The following is a 6,406-nucleotide window of genomic DNA, read 5'->3' on the forward strand; positions in this document are numbered from 1 at the left end:
CAGGCCATCCAGAAGCAGAATACTGCCCCCCATGTTTTGTCTCGTGGGAGTTATGATTATTTGGAGCAGAAGCTCTAGGCTAAGAAGACGAAGAAGAAGCTGGAGGAAGCTGCACAGTCAGGAAGCGTTGATGGTGTCATCGACCCTCCATCCTCGGTCAGATGCCACGTGAAGTGGAAGATGGCCCGCACGAAGAAGACAGGGGAGATGACGACTGAGGCCGCAAAGGAAATCGCTGAAAAGATTGTAAGTCATTTTCAACTAACCATTACAATTATATTTCAACATTTTGAGAATGTCATGTACCACTGTGTGTTTTCTGTGCGGGATTCCTTTGAGGAGCAGGCCACACAGGGATCGTTCGTCCCCCATGGACGTCAGGATGTTCTTGCTGCTGCTATTGGACGTCCAGAGCACCCTGGACGTGTCCGTGCTGTTGGATCTGGTGTCACCATCAAGCAATACTTTGGATCGACTCCACGGATGTCCCGCAGCGCTTCCTCCCTGCCTCCTGACAAATTGCAGCAACTGACCCAGCAAATCAGGGACTAGCTAGAGGAGTCCATCACAGAGAAAGTGACGAGGCAGGTCATGGCATCCTTCAGCCACATGCAATCCCAACTTCAATCGCAGATGCAATCTCAGGGACTTGTAGTGCCTCCTGAGCCTCTGGTTGGTCCCTCCGGTCCTCGAGTGAGCACAAAGGGGAGTTGTGTTGATCCCTCAGGAAATGATCCTGAGACGGGTGACTCTGACAGGTGCGACTTGTACATAGAAGCAGATCCTGCCCGCCTGGTTGCCATAGGGAGAGATTATGAGGGATCCACTGTTGTTCATAACACTCCTTTGTTGTCTGGCCAAGTAAAGGTGAGTGTGGAGGAGGTTACAGATGCAGATGCTCCAGTTCCTGTACCCACTGATGAGGTTTCCATAGTGAGGCAGACACTTCACACCTTCCTTGCTTGGCCGACACATCTGGTCAAGTCTTTATCACATTAGGTACTTATTGTCCTTACTATATGTTTCTTCTTTTTAAATTAATTCATTAAGCGTGCCTCAAATTAGCCTATTTAACTTTGTTTCATGAACAGGTAGCTGTGTCTCCGGCAAAACCACCTCTGAAGCCCGATCCGGAGGTCGATGATCCGCTTTATCTGATGACGTTGACCATCCTAGAGCTTTTCTTGAGGCCTTATCAGGTTAGATGGGATGCCACCGTGTTCGGGGTCTTTAATCCAGATTTCCCCCTCTACATAAAGCACGAAGACCTCTCCAAAATCGCACACGGTGGTCAATGTCTCAGCATATCAGTTTTACAGTTGTGGATTTTGTAAGTCATTATATATAACTTTTAATTACCTAAGTTATTGCTTTCAATTCATAAATATTTAACTTTCACTTAACATAAACAGGAATCTCATTGAAACATGTATGCGAGTGGGGAATTCTGATATCTATGGATTCCTCGAGCCACAGTTCATTCAGAGGTCTGGGCAATCGCAGTTTGACTCTGAAAGTTACATAAAGAGTTGGATGCATAGTTCACAATGCGATGTCTATCTTGGAGACTACCTAAATGGGTAAGTCACAAAATAACTAAATTTAATTAATGTTTACTAATGTATTAACCCATTTTAGGTTCCACTACAGCGGACACTGGCAGATGGTGGTCATCCTGCCCAAGGAACACTTAGTTGTCTGGTTTTGTTCATTGCATAACAGGCCAGACAACTACCTTAAGGGGATTATTAATAGGTTAGTGTTCTTTTCAATACATTTGCATTGTAATACCTCAACGTACAACACCGGTTTTTAATTGTTACTCATCTGGAACAGTGCTTTAAAAGGTCTTGATGATGCTCCACAGCCTAAATCAAAGGTTTCTGCTAGGTGGATTAACGTCAAGGTACGTCATTTACATCAAACTTTCACTTATATATATTTATTTGTGTCTGTACACTAGTTGTTTAATTAATATCCAAATTTCATTATATATTTAGTGTAATAGACAAAAAGGAAGTACTGAGTGCGACTACTATGTGATGCACTGGATGTCCACCATCATTTTAGGAACTTTTAGGAATAATTGGGAAGCAGTAAGTTTATTTCAAACAAAATCGATTTATTTATAATTTCTATTACATTATTAACTTATTATGATTTATTTCATCATGCAGTATTTTAACGATCCTAGACCATTGGAGCCAGAGAGATTAAAGGCATTGCGGATCCAGTGGGCACAGTTTTATCTCGGAGTTAGAGATCAGGCCTAGGATTTAGGGACAATGGTTTTTTCCTTAGTTTACTTTGGTTTAACATTTTTGACATTTTCTATGTAATATGAACATTGAATTCATTTGATGATTATTCTTTATAATAAATCAATTATTTGATGTTTATTATCATTAAAACTGCTTGAAAGCAGAATAAAATGTTTATTTGCTGTGAATTGGGCTTGAAATTGCATTTGACAGGTACAATTTTGGTTTTACTGTAAAAACAGAAAGTATATATAAAAAAATACTTGAAAATAAAATCGATTATTAACAAAAACCGATGTTAATATGATAAACAACATATTAACATCGGTTATTTACAAAAACTGATGTCGACATGAACCTTAACATCGGTTGTAATAGACAATCGATGTTAACGTTTGTCTATTAACATCGGTTATTTGTGTATAATCGATGTTAGCGTTTGTATTTTAACATCGGTCATCTGTAGATAACCGATGTCAACTCTTGTACATTAACATAGGTTAGTTATAAATAATCGATGTGAACATTTGAACATTAACATCGGTTATCTAAACATAACCGATGTTATACACAAAGAACTACACCAAATAAGTGTATGCATCATCAACGTTGACATCGATTTTCTAGCAAAACCGATGTTAATGGAATATATTAACATCGGTTATCGTAGGAAACCGATGTTAATATATTACATTAACATCGATTTTTCTACAAAACCGATGTTAATATAACATATTAACATCGGTTTTACTACAAAACCGATGTCAACGTTCATCATGTGTATACTTTTTTTGTTGTTGTTCATTGTGTTTAACATCGGATATTTAGAGAACCGATGTTGTGATATATATGTTAACATCGATTTTACAAAACCAATGTTAACATTGATACATTCAACATCGGCACTTTCAACATCGGTTTTAGAACTGATGTAGAATGTTCTAAATAACCGATGTTGAAAGTGTATTTTCTAATAGTGAAAGGGAAAGGATCTTTTATTTTAATGATTGTTAATGTTAAATAATATTTTATTTATATAATATAAAAATATACAAATTTAAAGTAATTTTTGTATTGAGAAGAAAAACATCATAATCAAGACTTTACATTTTTATTAAATTAAATTATTATCATAAAAATATATATAATTTACTTTTTTTATTTATCCAAATAGGTGGAAAACTTTTTCTCAGTCTTCTTTCTCCTATATTTTTTATCAATCGAAATTATGCATTTTGTTCAACTTATATCTACTCTATTTCTCATCCTCTTATTGTTTTCCCTTTTTTTATTTCATTCCTCATCCAAACAAATAATAGAACATCGAAGACCTATTGTTTCTATGAGGCAAATTGACCTAACAGGGTTACTTTTACAAACTATTTACCAAATAGGATCTCTTTTGAAAGTATTTACGCAAGGGGTCTCTTTTTTCATGCATTCGGCCATGCATGCTAGCGATACAGGTGAGCCGCCATTGGCATTGGTGAGATAGCGGCTGACGTGGAGCATCAAGGAGGTGTTTCGCCATTGGCATTGGTAAAACACATGACGTACGGGTTTAGCCAACAGCATTGGCGAAATAGGCTTGGTAGGTTCTCATAGGTACAGCAAGTTGCGCAGAGGTGGCAGTCAGCATGCCATGCACGTTTCGCCATTGCCATTGGCGAAACATGTGTGCAGTTTTGCTTTCGCCATTTTCAGTGGCAAAACATGTGGTGCAGACCCCTTTAAATAGCAAGCCTTCGTTCATGGTTCGTTCTGCGTTGAAAATTTCTACTACGTTCATTTCTGAAGAAAGCCTTCAAGTTTTTCAAGTTTCTGAATAATTCCATCATTCACAATTTATTTATTTGAAGTAATAATTTTTTTTGTTAGAATGAAGTTTTAATCTCAAGTTTAAGTGTAGTATTTTTTGTAATTAGATTTTTTATTTTGAAGTTATTGTTGTTACGATTAATTATTTATAAGCCTTCTTGATGCTTTGTTCTGCCTTGAAAATTTGTATTCATTTCTGAAGAAAGCCTTCAAGTTTTTCAAGTTAAATTTCTGAAAAAAATTTCTCGCATCATTCACAAATTATTTATTTGAAGTAATAATTTTTTTTGTTAGAATGAAGTTTTAATCTCAAGTTTAAGTGTAGTATTTTTTGTAACTGGATTTTTTATTTTGAAGTCATTATTGTTACGATTAATTATTTATAAGCCTCCGTTGATGCTTTGTTCTGCCTTGAAAATTTCAACCTTCATTTCTGACCCTTCAAGTTTTTGAAGTTAAGGAATCATTTAGAAATTATTTATTTGAAGTAATAATTTTTTTGTTAGAATGAAGTTTTAATCTCAAGTTTAAGTGTAATATTTTTTGTAATTAGATTTTTTATTTTGAAGTTATTGTTGTTATGATTAATTATTTATAATATTGTTTTTGTAGTTATATGATGAATTTGGTTATCACAGTCTTATATTTCAATGGAAGAGTATATGAAGAGAATGATGGTGTAATATTTAAAGACAGTAAAAAAGCGATTCAGATTAAACGTGAAATTAGTTTCAATGCTTTGAAAAAAAATTGGAGATAAGGTAAAGTTAGAAAATAATGAAATTATTTCTGCTATAAGTTGTAGATTTTTAGTTTTAGGAAAATATGTTGCATTGCAAATTTGTGATGATGAAGATGTTGAAACTATGATCGAAAGTTTTCAACAACAAGAACAAATGTCAGTTCTAGAATTGTACATAGAAAAGGATGTTGCTGGTGGTTCTATGTTTCATTCTGCAAATTCTGTTACATCATGTGGAAATAATTTATCTAATAATGAATCGGAACCGCCAAGAAATGTAAGCAATTTACATGATGATGAAGATGATTATTTTGTGTCTAATTCATACATTGAAGAGTCTTTAGATGAAGATGATAGTGTTGATGATATATCTGATACAGACGATAAAGTCACCGACATGATTCAACTAGTTACAATTGTTCACCCAACAGAAGGTATATTTTATTAAATAAAAAAGTAGTTGAATACATATATCAATTTATGAAAATTGTATTTAATGGTAAATAAATACGATTGTGATATTGACCTAAATTTTTTTTAACTATTAGGTGTAGAAGGAATTCAAAATCCATTTTGAAATGTTGTTTTGCATTATAACAATATCAATTGGAGTCATCCTGATGAAGAGGACATTTGTGGTTTGGAGATGCCATTGAGTTTTAATGTTGGGCAAGAATTATATGTTGGCATGGATTTTGATAGTAAAGATGCGGTAAAAAATGCACTGAAACAATATGTTATAAAGGTGCATCAAAGTTTTAAGGTTGTTGAAATCAAATCGCACAAATATATCATTTGTTGCCCGAATAAAAGCGCAGAGTGTCCTTGTCCTTTTTATATGAAGGCAATTTTATCTAAAAAAACTTATTCATAGAAAGTGACACAATGGGGTGGACCACACACATGCCTGAATATGAGTATGACACAAGATTATGAGAAGTTTGATTCAGATTTAATTGTCATTTGTGTAGTAGGTATGTTTTTTATGTTCATATTATCCTACTTTTGCGTTATTTGATATTTTAATTTTTTTATTTTATTAACAGGCATGATTAGAGAAGATCCATCAAAAAAAGTTTCTTTGATTCAAAAAATGATAAACAGTGAATTTGCCTATAAGGTTTCGTACAAAAAAGCATGGATGGCGAAACAAAAAACGATTGCAATTGAATGTAGCGATTGGAAAGAGTCATATGCGAAACTTTCATCGTGGCTAAAACACATGCAAAATCATTCTCCTGGATCCTATTTTCAAATACTGCATGATGATTTTATTATTAGGAATAGGGTGAGTCGCGAACACCGTCAGTTTCATAGAGTATTTTTGACTTTTGGTCAATGTAAAGAGGCTTTTAAGTATTGTAAGTCAATCATACAAGTCGACGACACACATTTATACGGGAAATACCATGGGACCCTGTTAATGGCCACATCACAAGATGGAAATAGAGGTGTTCTTCCTCTAGCATTTGCCGTAGTCAAAGGTAAAACGTTAACAGCGTGGTCATGGTTTTTGGCACACTTGCGTGAACACGTGACAAATAAAAATGGTATTTGTCTCATATCTAATCATCACGCGAGTATA

Source organism: Glycine max, chromosome 12 (assembly GCF_000004515.6).
Source record: "Glycine max cultivar Williams 82 chromosome 12, Glycine_max_v4.0, whole genome shotgun sequence".
NCBI classification, from domain to species: domain Eukaryota; kingdom Viridiplantae; phylum Streptophyta; class Magnoliopsida; order Fabales; family Fabaceae; genus Glycine; species Glycine max.